Here is a 17,424-nt window from a genome sequence, read left to right as displayed (position 1 = left end):
TGCGTGTGTGTTTAATTTAAAACAGAGACTATGTTCTGTGCTGCTTCCTCGCTCTCAAGCCACATTTTGCGAGTGGGAAAGCGTAGCAATCATCCGACAGACAGTCTATGGGTTTCATATAAGATTCTGAGATTAAAAAAAAAAATGTTATATATGATGTTCCCTCTCCGTCAACATTGTCTGTGCGATAAGGGAGACGGACAAAATCTTTTAATAAAAACCAAGCGCGGGAGAAAGTGAGCGGCACACACTCACACACATGCACCTAATTATCTGTCACCAGTTCGACCGCAGAGAGAAAATGGAGTGATGTATGAATCTGAGCGAATATTTGGAAGAGGAAAAAGAGACTACCTGATGTACTGTACTGTAGCTGTGAAAGGGATTTGGTAACTCTAGCCGGAATCTGGAGTGGTGTTCATCTTCCGGGACGATTGCTTTCCGTTTCCACCTCACTCCAGTTGTCTTTAAAGACTTGAAAGAGGGAAGTGATCACAAAGCTCTGTTTTATTAGATGAAATGGCACCTCTCCTCATTTCCACTTTTCTGTTCCATCTGGGAGTCTTTATTCCTCTGGGTAGGACAAACTGGAGGGGGAGCCAGGGAGGGGAGAGAGGAAGAGAGAGAAGGAGACGCGCCAATCAGAACAATCAACAGCACGTGCAGCTTCCTTGTTCACAGAAACTCATTAGCATGCTGCCAAAGGAAGTGAAAGAGGATTATGTGGTAGAAATAATGGGACAAAATGTAACAAATAGATTAATAATCTTCCAGATGAGGATAAGGATGTGCGTGAGCGTGTGTGTGTGCTGCACTTGTGCACAATAGCGCGTGTTTGCGCAGTTTCCAACAGGGAAAAGGGTGGAATAAAAGGAGAGGGAGCGAGAGGTGTTGCGACAGAGAGGCAACTTGCTCCTGGCTCTCCATTCAACCCACAAATGACTTACCTGGACAGTTTTATGTTTGCCTGGAGGAGAATTAAAAAGGCACTTCATTTCCCCTTTTACAGGCTGGGTACGCATGTCAGCGCAGCCCTCCCTGAAAGCGCTCTAATCTAAATGCTTTTGTCAGGGGAGATTTGGTAGATTGCAGCAGGCAGAGGTACAAATTGGTTGTGTCATCTTATAATGAACTAGGTGAGGCGTTGCAGTTTTTCTGCAGCCAGCAGTCCCCTGATTACTGTACTGTAAGTCAGCGGCTGCTTTTAGTATTGTAGGCGGAGGACCTCACCTTCACCCCTCTTTGTTCAGGCGGCCTGATCTCGTGAACGTTGCAAAATGTTTTGTTGTTGCGAGCCCAGTGTGGCACAAAGACAAATTCTTCAGCAGGTCGTTCTAAAGCGTTTTCTATACTCGCCCCATGCTGGATATACATTGAATATGTAGCAGCCAAGCCTGCATGCTGGGCAGAATACTGCAAGGGTTTTGGGTGTTGATGCTTGGCTATAGGCTGTTTGAAGCTTATTGGGTGTGCTCAGCACGATGGCGAGTTGACCCCCTGACTCCAACTAAAGGATTATGGGTATCTCAGCGATTCCACAAAGCCACGCTGTCAGGTGTTTACGGGACATATTAGGACACTCTGTAGGACTGGTTGATATCTGCATTCTGCCCAAGACACGAGTCTGTGTGTGTGTGTGTGTGTGTGTGTGTGTGTGTGTGTGTGTGTGTGTGTGTGTGTAATGAATTCAGATGGCTCAGCTAAGTCAACAGTAGAGTTGCAGGTTCCAGCCTCACTAATGCTCTAGCACGGCTAGTATCTGCAGCTGGCAGGCCCACAAAACCGTTCCCGTCTCTTCTTTTTGAAAACGGATACTCGAAGAAATCCTCCTCATCCCCTAATTGCATTCGCCTCTCTTCAGCAACTTTCTTGTTCTGCTCTCATTGATACGTAAAGTCTCTCTGTGTAGATACACGTCAGTATGAATCAGACAGAGTGACACAACCTCCATTATCTCTTAACAGTCCTTTGTCTTAGCTGGCTGTCGTGTGAGTGCCTACCTCTATTACTTTGTCCACACGTCTAGATCTGTGCTTTCAACGTGTGTTTTTTTTTTTTTTTGTGAGTGTCAAGACATTTTCATGGATGTGTTGCTCGTATGATTGTATTGAAATGGGTCTCCCCTCTGTGCTGCTTGAATGCACCGGGGTGTCAGAGATGTGAGCGGTGAAATGGAGTGTGAAGTTCAGGGGATTTGATTGTCTCAAAACTCTCGTCTGTGATTTAATTACTGGAGCAGAGTTAAAGTTACACGGGCAAAAGATGTACAGAAGAAAGAGAAAGACAAAGGTAGGAAGATGACGAGTTGATTACCATGCTAGCCTGGACGATTGTCCAATTAAATATGCATACCATAACGTCAGGGGCACACGGATATGCATTTGCACTCATCGCACCAATGTTTGCATAAAAAGCTCAAATTCTTCTTCATCCAGTGGTTTCACATTGCTCCAGCTGCTATTTTATCATTTTGGGCGTAGGTTTGTAATCAGAGAAATCAAGAGAGCGGTCAAAAGTAGCCATTCGACTCCTCATCACATGTTATAAACATCTTATTGTTTAGCATCAAGCCAGTTATAGCCATTTTGTTGTTAGAGTGGCTTGTTGTGGTGATGTTTCCCCAATAATTCAAATCATCTGAGAGAGCCCACAGTTCAATTCTCAGTCCATTCGCGAAATGGCCATTTATTTAAAAAACAAACAACCAAAAAATCCCCAGGCATCACTGTCCAACACACAATACAGGATAAAAGCTTAAGCTGACAGCACAACCACAGTGCACCAGCTAAGCTATTGTTTTCCTATAGAGAGCACGATGCCACCCATCCAGGCAGTGTGTGTGTGTGTGTGTGTGTGTGTGTGTGTGTGTGTGTGTGTGTGTGTGTGTGTGTGTGTGTGTGTGTGTGTTTTTGCCTGGGTGGCCCTGTGCGCACGGTTTCCTCTGCAAATGTGTGCATCTGTTTGTACTCGCTTGTGTTTGTGTTTGTCAGCATGTTTGTTGACGACACTGTAGGACATCAGGGTGGGATTGCTCTGAATGTGAGGAAACAGCTCATCTGAATATAGATGGGTCCCATCTGGAGGCGCTTGGCTTTGGCCCTTCATAATTTTATAAGCAGCTAAGCATCTGGGGCCCGCTAATGAAACTAAAGGCACAGGAAAAAGGCCATGGGCTACCGTAGGCTGCCTATAGCTGTCAGGAATAGAGGGAGGGCGACAGGAATGAGGAAGAGTAGAGGAATGGATGGAAGGAGACATGGGCCGGGAGGAAAGAGTGTGCTGAGAATATCAGAGGTCTTAAAGAGACCTAGATTGCTCCTTTGAGGGAACAGGCAAGAAAGCCAAGTAGGCCATTAGAAAACTGAGCCATAAAATGAAGACAGTGGTGTCTTTATTGTGGCCCATTAACTTGGATGTTCATGCGGAGATAGCTGCGCTATGTGCCACTGTAATGAGCAATATAACGATGCCACAGCATAGAATGATGCACTGTTAAAAAACACTCTGGTTAAGTAGAATTATGTTAACTACTAGCATCAGCTTTTGAGAGCAGTTTCAGACCCTAATAGCTTACCTGAATTTTGTCCCCGGCCTACTTGTGAATCCCAGCAGGGTCTCTTATTTTCTTTTCATCTGCAAGAAACTGAGGAAAATAGAGGAGAAAGATTTTCATCCTCTCAAAAAAAAAAGTGAATGAAGAAAAGGCTTAATGCGCTGATAACATGTTGGGCCCCGTTCTACTCCCGGCGCAAAGTGTCTCCCACCAACGTAGTTGACATTTTAATGCCCAGTACTCAGGTTGTGTAAGAACCACATGTAGTTGCACCCATCTGGGCATGTTGGTCTTACTATTAGTTGTGGTGACTTTTGGCTCATTGCTATCTAGAGGCAGCAGCAATCAATTGCGCCATTGACCAACAAAAACCTGGTCTAAAGTCAGTGTAGCAGTATTAACCTGCTATTTAATGGGCGCCTTATTTGGAATCACAATCTGCTTGTTACACACACAGGGATGCACAGCACTGCTCCTCCTCAAGTCAAATTAAGTTGTAGATGGGACAAAGGGTTGGGAGGCAGATCTGTTTCCTCAGCATAAAACTGTTCGCTTCTCCCAGTTTTTGAGTCTGCCACTTAAATAGCAATGTGCCAGGGTCAGGCATGCTTTTCAAGGAAATGAGAGATGACACTGATTGGTTTGATTCATGTCACCCCCAAAAACTCACTGATGATTAATTAAGAGACTAAATGCTAACTCTTTGCATCTTGTACCTTACTTTTTGGCCAGATTATCTAGTAGAAGTGGTGTTCGACACGCCATGAATGCACTTGCGCCATGCACTTCAGACCATTCGCTATAGATTGTTTGAATAGGGCAAATGCATTTGTCCATACCATGTTTCATGGCACTGGCCAATCTTATATACCCTGAACTGGAGTCTCTATGTTTTACTACACCTGCTCCCACCGCTTGAACTTGCCTTTGCTCCAATAATGTGGATGACCCTGAGCCACTGTACTGTCCACGGTGGCTACTGCTTGCGGTTTGCTTAGGGAATGGAAAGCCATAGGCCCTTCTTCTTAAACTTTATTATTATAGCTCCTTTATTCCTCCCTCAGCCTGATTTCCCACTGGAAATGAAATGAAAAAGCAATTGGTTCTCCTTTTTATTACTGTCATCTTTGTTTTTTGTCCCAGAGAGAAAGATTGCCTGATCTCAGAGAGTTGCACTTTTACCCCCCATCTGAAGTCACGGGGAAGAAAAACAATAACAGGGAAAATAACAATCAGCATCATAAAAAAATGACCTGTCAAAGTGAGCGTGTCTGAAACTGGAGGGTCGCCAGCGTACCGACACCCACCAGTTGTTTATGACGGAATGAGTCAGTCGGTGGCCTTCACTATCTGCCAACTCCCACAGTCCAGGAAAAGATGTTTTAGAGGAGATTAGGATCACAGACAGTGGGGGGAGGAGGGATACAGAGAGAGGAGGCAGAGGTGTAAGGGTTGTAGGTGAAAAAGACGAATGGAGGTGAGGGGATGGCTGCAAAAAAGTGGGGATTAAAGGATAGAGAAGGAGGAGTTGGAGGAGAGGAGGAAGGAGGAGAGGACTCCCCTGAGGTTCCTACTAACCCCGCGGAGACATGCTGACGGGGGATCAGACTCCTCATGCACAGCGCCTCAAATCATTTATTCATCGGCTTCATTAAGAGAGAATTACAAGGCTGCTTAAGGACCCCCAGGTCACTCACTGTTCTCAGTCATCACTATTATTAATGAAAGCCTCCAGTGTGTCCTAACTGTCAGCTGTTTATGGGTGGTAAAATTGTGGATTTTTTGCGGAACAATTACTGTCATCTAATGGAACAACTCTTCAGCGTTGACATGGTTTTATTTCAACTCAATCATACTCTTCTTTTAAGTTGTGTTATTTTACAAGTGCACCGGCAGATGTATACAGGAGTGCTGCTAATCAAATGTAATGATTTATGCAGCTTTTGTGTTATTCTTGTAGTGAAATGCTTGTGATTTTCAAACGGCAGACACTAACAGCCAGTGTCAGTCTCTACAGTCTCTTCTGCCTATCTCATCTAACTTCAGTTAGCAGACAGCGCAGCACAACAGTGATTGTCCTCTGGACCTTCACACGTGTAATTATAACCGAGGAAGATAATTAAAGAGGCGGAGAGGAAGACAGATCTCGTCATTTAGTGAACAATGCCGTCCAATCTGCTCATGTGTATTCAACTTCCTGAATTATCAGCTGACATGTCGACGCAATCAGCCAGAAAGCCCCGTGCTCTGTTTGAAAGCTGCGAATGTCAACACACAACCCTCTAATCTAGCTCAGATCCACATGTTGATGACACCTGAATATGCATGGAGCAAAGTGCAGGATTCATGTTGCTGTTATTGCTCATTAATCTAACCTCCCAGCCATCAGTCAGCTTGTCAAAGAACTCTGTGATTGAAAACTCATTTATCTTTGGAGATAACGTAGAATATGATACAAAGTAGAATAACTTTTTCTGGGTTGTGTGTGTTTTGTACTTAATGGTTGATTAATGGTTGAAATAAAAAGAAGTGATATATCTTGTCCCTGTATTTAATTTGGTCTCTCAGGTGGATAAAAGACACCTGAAGTGTTACGTAGCCATTGTAGCACTGGGTAAAATTAAAGTGTATCTGTTCTGTATTCGGTGACCCATTGAAACATTTTTTTTAGATTTTATTTATGTTTTTTATCCGCGATCAAGTAACGTGTGGAAATTCTCCCCTCGCTCTACGCTTCCATCTTCTGACAACTGCACATGCTCTGCAGAGAAGCACGTTCTCCAGTGTCAGTCATTTAACCGACTGTCTTGGGTTCGCCTAACTGAGCTGGTTTAATAAGAAAATAATAAACAGGACATGGAGACATAATGTTCCCTGAGGCCACACACCACTTAATTGTGCTTTCTGGTGGGGACCCTTTAAAAATCACGATGTTACGATGGTCAGGGACGATGGTACCAACCCTAACATGTAGGCAAAATTTTAAAGCAATTTTGGAGAATGATTGTTGATTTTTGAGTCTCATTCTCAGGTCGTCAAATACTGACACACAGACATACAGTAGCAAGTCCTGTCGAGTCCAGTCATAGAAAACCTTACGTTAGTTTTGTAGCTAACGTTTGAGCAGCTAATACGTTTTTTTTTTTAGCTGCAGACCTTGCATACAACTGTATCATTGTCATTGACATAATCCTTGAATCCATTAAATTTAGAAATTTTGAAAATTTTGAAATTACACAACCATGTTTCAAAAACCGACAACTTCTCAATATCTCTAAAGAAAATGTAAATATTTATTAAAAAAGAGCTCAAGTCCATTCGAGACATCTCTGCCAAATCAATGTCAAGTTTCAAGTCATTACTACCAAGTTAAGATCGAGTCTTTTGACAGTGTTAGTCAAGCAAGACACAAGTCCTCCAATTTGCGACTCGAGTCAAGTCATTTGAGTCCAATCCCACTAATACTGATACAAGAAAGAAGTTCTATACAGATTAACTGGGACAACTCAAAAACATTTTCTTTTCAGCTAATCTCAAATGCTTACCTTTTCCTGTTTCTAAACATCTCTTGAGGCAATATTTCCAAGAAGCATTACTCTCTGGGCATGTGTATGCTAGAAGCACACTCGTAGGCTCGTGGTAAAGAAAGAGATAGAGAGTGAGATGTAGAGTCTATAGAGTCAAGGCATAGGGGCTTGATGCATTCTGTTCAGCCGGCTGTGAAAATGAATGAATATATAAATAGAAATGTTTTTTGATGAATTCAGTGCGCAGGTCGGAGTTTGAATTTGTTATGATTTTTTGATGTGAGACTGGGATTTAAATACTGAAATGCACATCAGCCCACACACGCTCAGGGACTACTCTTTAGGCAATCAGGCCTCAAGGTCCCAGTCTCTGTCTCTCTTTAAGGATGTGTGATGTCACATCTTCAGGTCTCCCTCTGGCCTGATAATGGGCTGGAGGCTGGTGTTAATGTTGGATCAGCACTTTGAATATCTATACCTCAGCTATGTTTTCAGTGTCTCTGCATGGCGACTTGTTTGTCATTGCAGACCAGTATACAGTACTTGTGGTTGTACATGTCCAAATAAGATCAGCATACATTCACATTTCACTGTGCGTGTGTGTTTTTGTTTGTATGGAGTGGGTCTTCACTCAGTCTGGCACCTTCCCAGCTCCCCTGGCCAGACCAGCAGCTGGCAGACAGAGATTGCCCACTCATCAAGCCACTTTATCACCAGGCCCGCAGAGTTCAAGGGGGCTGTCAGAGACCAAGCTGAGGAGCCTCCTCACTCCTTTAATACCAGCGCACTCTTACACCACTGGTGTCGAGTGGCCAAACTTGGCCAGTTAGCCCTTGAAAAGAGTGGCTGTGTGAGTGAAGTACCACAGATAGTTTGACAAAGGCTTAAATAAAGAACAAGAGCTAATGTGTTTGGCAGTGAGGCATGCAGCTCTACATTTTTCAGTGCATTTGGGATTCCTTGGCTGGGCAAGGTGCCCCCTTCCAGTCAAAATACACAGTGTTTGGAAATTTGCTGCTGACGAACACAAACATATAAAAACTCACACTTTCTTGCCAAGAGCAGCCTTCAATCCTCCACTAAATTATTAACCAACAGAAAACACTGGCTGTCACCTTGTTTCAGTGGTTGGCGTTGTGAGACGCTCCGGCAGTCTTGTTTAGATTTATAAGATTTGTATCGCTTTTTTTCTCTCAGATTCTTTGTTGAGCAAGCAGTTACAGTGGGAGTTAATGTCTTGCTCGAGAACACAGTGATATTACAGATCTCATGGAGACTCCTCTAGTGATCTTTAGGTTTCACAGTGTTGTCTGGATAACTTCGCTCTGGGCTTTAATCGTGCCCTTCTTCACACCTCCACACAGCAAATAAGTAACTCTCAAATTGTTCTCACCCTGGTCTGTAGTGACCATTCCTGATCTCCTCTCTCTCTCTCTCTCTCTCACCCTCCCTAACACACTCCCTCCCTCCTTTGTCCTACTTAGCCAGCTACTGCAAAATCACTTATCTTCACCTTGCTTCCTCTGTCTCCTGCTAATACACATTAGCAGCCAGCAGCCATATGTAATAGGGCTGTGCGTGCCCCTGCTGGTATAATGGCTTCTCTGACACTTCTCCCATTAAATTTGGTCAGGCAGCACTGCACAGGAACCCTCTGTACGCTCTAAAATATTGTTATATAACTACCATAAACAAGCAGGCCAGTGTCAGTGACTTTGGGAATAGCTGGTGGACTATTTTTAGTTGTCTTTTTGGTTTGTTGTACTTTTCCTTTTTTCTTATGTTTATTTCTTACAACGTTTTCTCCTCTCCTCTCTGACTCGGCCACCTCCGGCTATAAACCTTTTTACCACCGTAATAAGGGAAGCACAGTAACATTATGAATCTCATCAGATTACAATGTGACTAAGTGGACATGTCTGCTATATCTAATGGGCCTGTTTGCAATCTTCCATATCCCTACAGTAGCACATACAGTAACCAGATAGCATCGGCTGCTCCCTCCTCTGTGTGTGGTGAAACCCAGGCCAAGTCCCAGATAACGTGATCATCAGCGGCATCCTTAACTGTTACTGTGACAAACGAGAGCTCTGATCCCGCCCGATAAGCGACGCATTCATTTGTTTAATTAAAACAGCTTGTCTCATCGTGGCAAGGGGTCATTTTAGAGAATGTTAGAATTAAAGCAGGTAATTAAGTAAAGCTCCAGATAAGAAACCCCACAGAGGTGGCTGCTTCTGCCAGTAGGGAAGGCAAACTTAATCTATCCCCACTGCAATCCCACAAGGTCGTTCACTTTATTAAAGTCTGATGCCACTACCACTGCCCACCAGCATGATGAAATATTTTATATACTTGTTGGGAAGGAGGGAAAGAAGAAGGAACAAGGGAGGGAAAGACAGGGTGACTAGAGCGGGGTAAAGTCTATAATACTACTACTACACAAAATTTAAGGTAATTAAAGACTGCTTGTTATCTTGTCTATGCGAACAGGAGAAGAACTTGTACAGCAACGAGCACCTTGACAAAGATATTTGTTTGGCCAATGGAGTGTGGCGTTAATTATCACAAGCTGATTAAAGGCACCGAGCGGGAATGGATGTCGTTTGTCTTGCCAGCCTCAGACACTACGGCAGCCAGCCAGGGTCATTATTTTGGGGGCCTTTCTGGGCTATTTTTAGAGCTGGGGCTGGTTTCCCAAATGTTTCTCAGCTCACGGGTTTGCTCTATTTTACAGTGAGTTAGTCTGACAGTGGAATATCATAAGATAAGCAGTAAAATGTCACAGTGAAAAGTATACAGGTGAGAATTGAAGGGTGGCTTTGATTTCTCCACTATGTTGTATCCCATCCATGCTACAATGGAACAAAGCAAACTTAATTTCTTATTATTTGTTTGCACTGTTTCAAGCTATTTTATTTATTTTTTTCAATTGAAAGCACCCCACTCAGCCATAAGTTACAAAAGGCAATGAATATTGGGTCAGGTTGGATCAGCTGCTTTTGGTAGTTTTTAACTCAATTGGTATTGTTGTGATCCAGAAGCTGTTTTAGAATTGCAATGAAATTACTTTAATCACAGTTTAATCCAGTCACGATATTCTCTGTAAACTCTGCGAAAGTGGCACATAAACACTGTGGAAAATATTATATTCCATGAATGAAAAAAAAAAAAAAAAATAATTGAAGAAGTGACTTTTGCTACTCCATGAGTTGTATGTGGAAGTAGATTTTTAAATGCAATTTAAATCACTGCAACATACATGTACAACATATATTGGCTTTTGCATTGCTTAGTGCATCTGTTTTGTAAGCACTGTCCACACAGATGTGGTTTATATGTTAGTATTTGTATCATGTAAGTATTATGATTACAGTTGCTAATGATTATATTGGATGGCTGTGCATGCTTGAGTGCCGTGGTGCGTGATTGCATGCAGGACTGTTTTTTGTTTGTTTTTTTCAATTCGATTTAATTCAGTCCAATTCACTGGCAGTTTTAAGAACAATATTGCCAAAGCATCAAGCAGAATTTTGACCAAATATTTGGGCAGCCAAACGCCAAAACAGGCAACCACTCACCACTGTCCAAAGTAATTATTTGCAAATGTAATCAGAATCATAACTAAACTCAACAATGACGGTTTTATTGTAGTACTGCATGTTGTTTGTCGAAGTGGTGATGCCGTACCTAGCTGACCAAGATGGCGGACGTGCTCAGGCATGCTCCACTCAAATTGGGCAGCTACTAAGCTCAGGTAGTGACAGGGTGGTTCGGTAGTTATCTGAAGCACACACACATACTCACAGAACTGGAGTTTCTCCAGATAACTTTTATATCTTCTATTTATCAAGCTTTTGTTGATTGTTACAAGCTGGTGTGTTTGCAGCAGTGGAAGATTTATCCTCATCCCTTATTCCTTTATGCAAGTAAAAGTAGCAGCACTGCGATTTAAAACTACTCTAAAAATATCACCTTAGTGAAAGTACAAAAGCAACAGCAGCAAACCACTTAAATGATCAATAGATTGATTGAGAGAGTGTTTTATATCCTATTACTGGCCATTATTATTAATGCATTAACATTTAAGCAGCATTTTAATTGGTGTAGTTATTTATACTTTTGGGCGGTTTCATCTTGAAAAAGTACATTATTTTTTATAAACTGATGAAACTGAAAAACTGCTGGATGTGTTTTTGAATGTTCAATCTGAAAAATAAAAAGGAAGGAATACATATTTATTAGAATTGCAGTTCTCAGTTCGAAACTCTAGTAAATTTAAATGGACTTAATTTCCAGCACTGTGTGCTTGTGTAGTGGGGTTGTGTAATCTAAAATAGTTAGTTCAGGAAAGACTATGTTTTGTTTAGTTGTCCATATTTAACAGCTAATCAATCTCTTCAGTTCTTTCTTACTGTCTCCCTTTCTCTCTGTCTCCCCTTCTTTCCGTCTCCTCACTCCTCACACACAACACACACACACAAATACAACCCTCCGCACAAGCCCTCTCAAGGCCAGGAAAACATATATGCCCATTTTCCTATTTGATTGCATGTCAGTGTGGGGAGGAAGGGGGACAGGTGTGATGCATAAAATGACCCTGCGACTCCATCACACGCACGACAGCTTTATGGTGAGGAGGTGTTTCAATCACGCTACTGCCCTGGGAGGCATCAATCAATACACACATGCAGACACACTCGCACACACACACCCTCAACCCCCCCACCCCATGCGCACACACACACACACTACAACCACACTTGTACATGTTAACACATTCACATCATGATGACAGAAAAAAAAGGGCAGCAGGTGTAAAGTGCAAACTTTGCTGCAGGCGCAAAATATTAAACTTCAACTCGTACATAGGGTTTTATCTAAAGTTTTTACTTATTAATTATTGGAGGAGGCCCTAGGGCTTCAAATATTCATGTGACGACATGAAAAATGGCATTTCGGACAGAGATTCACAATATTGTAAGAAAAACACAAGTTAGAAATACACATTTTGCAGATTTCATAATTCACCTTTTATCCCTCCCCACCAAAATGTGATCAGTGCATTTTGAAACTTGTCAACATTAAGGTAACAATTACTAAATAATGAGTATGTCATTAGTCTGTCTTTAATCCCATAATTAGCAACCCTAATTAATTCCTTTGTCCATGAATGACTGTTCAGTGAACCTGTTTTTAAGTTGACAGCATATTACTGAGTATAGCTCCCGATTAGCAGTCCTGTCGGATAGATCTTTCTCTACAGATCCTGCAAGAAACCCCGGACTTTGTTGTATTGTATTGTATGGTTTGTACGTCTTTGTATTTTTTTGTTGTGTTATTACTTGATGTCTACTGTATTTTGATTGTGAAGCAGGTCTACTGTGAAAGTATCAAAACACTTAATCCAATTCATGCTGGTGCTAGAAGAAAAAGTGAGAGCGTCATCAAAGTCGTAGTAGTAGTCATCATCTGAGCACCATAGATCCATCCAATCCATGTAGTAGTTGTGATATTTCAGTCTTTTTGCCGTAACTAGAACCATGCCGCAATCATAACCAAAAATACTTCACAAATCCACTTTTGGGAACAATTAATTCTCTGTAAATTTTTTTTAATTATAGGTGAATATAAAGGCCATGTGCGGCATCAAAGCTTTCATATTATTGCCACTAATGTTACAGTATCTCTTTGGATTTGACAACCAAAGAAAAAGCAATTCATTATTAACTTGTTTAGCACAGAAAATTCATCAACAACAACAGCGATGATCAAAGCAATGAGGAACAAAAGACCAGTTAAATTAAACCAGGGCTGTCCAAAAACACAGTTAACAGTATCAGTGAGCTAGAAGTGTAAGGGTAGGACCCACTGTGGAGAAGACGGGTGGGACTATTATTAGCCTCCAGTACAAAAACAGACATGTTGGAGTTTTGCACTGAAATTTGTCTTTCGCAACACAAACATTCCCGTTATATTCCTGTGATATAAGTGGATGTATTGGAAAAGCATTTTGGTCCAGTGTGGAAGGAGACCTTCGGCTGCAAGCCTTCCTCTTCTGTTGTCAGGTGTTCACTTTGCTGTATTGCCCTTGAGCCTAGACCATATCTTAGACCTAGTCAGCCATGTATGACGGAGTAGGGACAGAGGGATGGATGTAAATAGTCTCAGTAACTTCACTGCGTGGCTACAGCATGTAGGGGACACACCTATACAGCTTCCTTTTGCCACTGCGATGAAACACAGAAGTGCAGGAAGAAGCTGTTTGTGTATGTGTGTGTGTGTGGTTGAGTTTGAGAGAGAAAAAGGTGTAGTGAAAAGGAGGGGTTGGCATCATACATGCATGTGAGTGTGTGTTTTTGTGTGTGTTGTGAGGGGTTAAATGAAAGTCAGTGTGCACACATGGGGCATCATAAGCAGACAATGAAAAATGAGAGTGGAGAAGCTGTACAGCTAGTTTCCCTGTGGGAACAGCTACGAGCAGGCGAACGTACCTTTGGTGATAATCGCTTTGTGTATGTGTGTGTGTCTGTGTGTGTGTGTTTCAGTGTGTAAAAGAGCAAGATGAAGACTGGGGAACAAATGTCACAAAACGCACGTTTTAACGGGAATATGCGTGTGTGTGTGTGTGTGTGTGTGGGATTGGGGCTATATTCACATTAACCCTTTCCACTTCTCAGAGGCACCCATTTGATTAAAGCAGGAACCAATTTCTTGGGAATCTCATCTTCAAAGAGTATCAATTCAGCCTTTGCCCTTGTGCGTTTTTTTAATAAGCCACCACCTTCAATAGGTTCTGTACTGAAATAAACCTTGAACTAATGTTGTGATTAAACACCATTCAGTGTAGAGGATTTCTGTGCATATTAAGGAGGAGCACATGTTGGTGAAAAGGTTTTGATGGTGTGTTTTCTGTACTCTGTCACACTGACTTGGGGTAGTCAGTCATATGTTTGTATGTTTGTCTGTCTACCTGTAATTTTATTTCCCTCCAATTCTGGAGGAGCAGGTTCTGACGTCAGTGATTTCCGCTAATATTTTGCTTTTATGCTAATGTCTCATCTTTATTGAAGAAGTATAGAATAAGGATAAGTGTTCTTCTGGCCTTGCAGAGAACTTAACATTCAGTTTAAACTTCACTCACCTATCTCTTTCTTGATCTTTTTTTTTTTTTTTCAACAACTCTTTCTTCTGAAGCTTGGCCATACCATAATAAGTTATTTTCTTTTGGACTTTGAAAAAGGAGACACAATACTGTTTTTTCTTAGTTGTTGTTTTTTGAAGGATTTTTGCTCTTTTGCCCTTGAAAGGATATGAAAGGTAGACATTCAACAACTATTTTCCCCCCATCTTCTCTCTTAACCTTCTCTGTTACTCACATATAGTGAGTGCAAAGCACTGCACAACTCTTTACCGGCTGCACATTGAAAGTAGCACGTCAGCAGCACAACACCACAGCTTTAGTCCTCTGTCAGTGTCTACACTGGATCTGCTCTGCCACTGTACTGCTGTGTGCTCAGCATTTTGACAATTCTCACAGCCCAATAAATACAGTGCACCATCTTATGTGCATTTGTTGGAAGAAAACAGACTTTACTTAGCGTGAGCCATTACACATTAAAAATAAAATGATGAAGAAGACGTTCTGTGTGTCTCTACACCAGGCACAAATGTCTTAAAAGATTTTTCCAGCCTATAGGTAGGTACATATGTATTTTCACATAAAAGGAATGTGTTTATTTATCTGTTTATGTGGGAGCTACCATAAACTGTTCAACATTAGGACTAAGTTTCTGGGTCTGAAAAGTGAAGGCAAGGTGGAATTGCCTTAAAACTGCATTCTTTCTAATGGCCAACAGGGGGTGACTCTTCTGGTTGCAAAAGGTCTGATTGTATGTTAGCTTATGGGAAAATCTTACTTCTCATTTGATTTATTACTTCAGTGAACAGTTTCCTAATGAGTTTGAGGTCTCAATCTCTAGTTTTCAGTCTTCTTCAATGCAGCATGACGTTCATTTAGTAAATTATGCTCCCATTTAGAGTAAAATAAACGATAAAGCAGGGTATGCTGTAGAGTGTAGCTACCTTGAGATTGACAAGTTACTACCACAACCTGTCCTCAGGTTCTCAGTCAAATCCAATCAGGATGAAGGTGTAGCAGGACTTAGCCTCCACAGTGTCATCATCTTGTCTAAATATGTTCAGTCCTGGCTCCAAAAAAACAAGATGATGACAGCTATAATGCTCTTTTCAAAAAGATAGTCCACAAACCAATGCATGATGCCGCAGTGGGTTTACACTTAGGGGTTACAGTAGCTTTACACATTCATCTTATTTAATATAAAGTTTTCTTTAGTAACTATCTTAATTACAGAAACGCCGTGGGAACAATTGCCCTTTTGTGTTTTTGTAAAGTCAGCATAGTTGCACAGCCTCAATATATTTTGCGGTCATGTTTATTTGCACTTTTGTCTTGATAATTTCTTCCACTTTGCATTTGCAATCTTTGACCAAATTCACATTTCAAGTCTCACAAAAGGTTTTGGAAGTAGTTAAGGCCTGCAGGCCACTGTGTAACATATTACTCAGTACATCTGGATGTGTGCTTTGGGTCATTGCTATCCAACTAACTGTAACAGTATCTGTATTGTCAAAGAACTACAAATAGATTCCATCAATACACTTAAATGTTTTCCCCAAGGAAAAAAGCTTTATCAACATGAGTATTTGCAAAGGTGTCTTTAGTTGTTACCGTGTTAAGGATGCAAAACACCAACGACCTTTGGAATTACAATTACAGCTTTCCAAATTAATCCAAGCTGACAAAAAGCACATTTGAAGGGAGGCCAGTTCCAGCTGTTCCAATGTTATGTGTGCAGAAATAGAGCTCTTCTTAGGACTATGTGGGCGTCTGTTTGATTGGCACCTCCCTCCGAGTTTCCTGCACCTGTTACTGAGCAACAACTACAACAACAGTCTTTTGCTTGTTTTAAAGGGAAACTCCACATTAAATCTGTTTGAAAGACAGATGTGCTCACTTCAGTGGGTTTACAGGTTCAAGTTTGTTGTGCTTCTGACCAGACCTGACCGTACTGTATGTAGCACTGCACTACAGTTTGCAGTATACAGACACAACTCCATGATTTACATTAACGCTAATAACATTAGCCATAAGTGTACTTTCAGTGAAATATTGTGCATAGCTTTGTATATCTGAAATGTATATTATCCTTCTGTTTGGTGTCTGTAGTAGTTCTGTCACTCTACAGTACAGGCCTCAGTGTTATTTTTGCCAGTGTTCCACACATTACTTGTACATCACAGTCTCATTCCCCTGTCCAGCAGCAGTGAGGAATAACATATAACTGTCTAGTTGGTCTGTTCTTATCTCATGTCAGTCCAAACAGCGCTCTCCTGACAAGTGGTATTTGACTCAGTCAGAAACTGACACGCACAGAGAGAGTGACGGAGAGGATGCAGGAAGAGAGAGGAACAAGAGATGTGTGAGAGGCGAAAAGCGAGACAGGCCATTCCACAGCACCGGGATGTGAAACACTGCCAATCTTTTTGTCTGATAGAATAATCAGCATGCACTCGACAGGAGAGTGAAAATTGCCATTCGCGCACAAAAACATGGCAAGGATCGTCAATTATCCGCGGGGTTTGTTTTTCTGTCTCTGCCTCCATTTGCATACCGTTCCTATGAGAAGGTGCTTTTGATGTAGTTAGATGATTCCGGTCAGTATGATATTATGTGAATGTGTCTTATTAGCGTGCGGTGTGTGCAGACAGGGAAAAGGTCATAATGTTTCTTTGTTCCCATAGCGCTTTTTCCTCAATTAAAGCTAATCACCAGAGCCCAGCATTGATCCGGCCTTTCAGCTTTTCTCATGCCTGGATTCTGATGATCTACCTGTGTGTGTGTGTGTGTGTGTGTGTGTGTGTGTGTGTGTGTGTGTGTGTGTGTGTGTGTGTGTGTGCATATGTGTATGCGTAGTTTAGCATACGTGTGAAACAGAAAAAGAGCTAGTGCAGCAACGCAGACAGAGACAGGGGGAATTGTGTTCATACATGTGCCCGTGTGACCATGTGTGTAAATGTAAATGCCATTCTGTGATCTCCAGCACATCGAATGATTTACCTCTCTGGTGTAATGGAGCAATTTCTCTCTTTTTTTCTCTGTTCCCCATCTCTCATTTTCCTCCTCTTTCAATCTGCAGTAAAATATTCTCCCGTTTAGCTCTGTGACAAGTCATCTGTCACTCAGAACAGCAAGGGAACGGGCTCTTCTGATGGACAGGGCCCAATTCGTGTGTGTATGTGTTTGTGCGTGTGTGAGCATAC

General features: G+C 41.8%; 1 protein-coding gene across 2 annotated transcripts in view; it reads left to right on the top strand.

The window, feature by feature from the left end:
• agbl4 (AGBL carboxypeptidase 4) overlaps window positions 1-17,424 on the top strand; it is a 280,634-nt gene that overhangs the window by 118,029 nt on the left and 145,181 nt on the right. The gene's annotated exons all lie outside the window — the stretch shown is intronic.

Source organism: Pagrus pagrus (genome assembly GCF_965226575.1).
Source record: "Pagrus pagrus genome assembly, chromosome: 6".
Classification (NCBI taxonomy): domain Eukaryota; kingdom Metazoa; phylum Chordata; class Actinopteri; order Spariformes; family Sparidae; genus Pagrus; species Pagrus pagrus.
The sequence above is the reverse complement of the archived record's forward strand: the minus strand, read 5'-3'. Positions and strand labels throughout refer to the sequence as shown.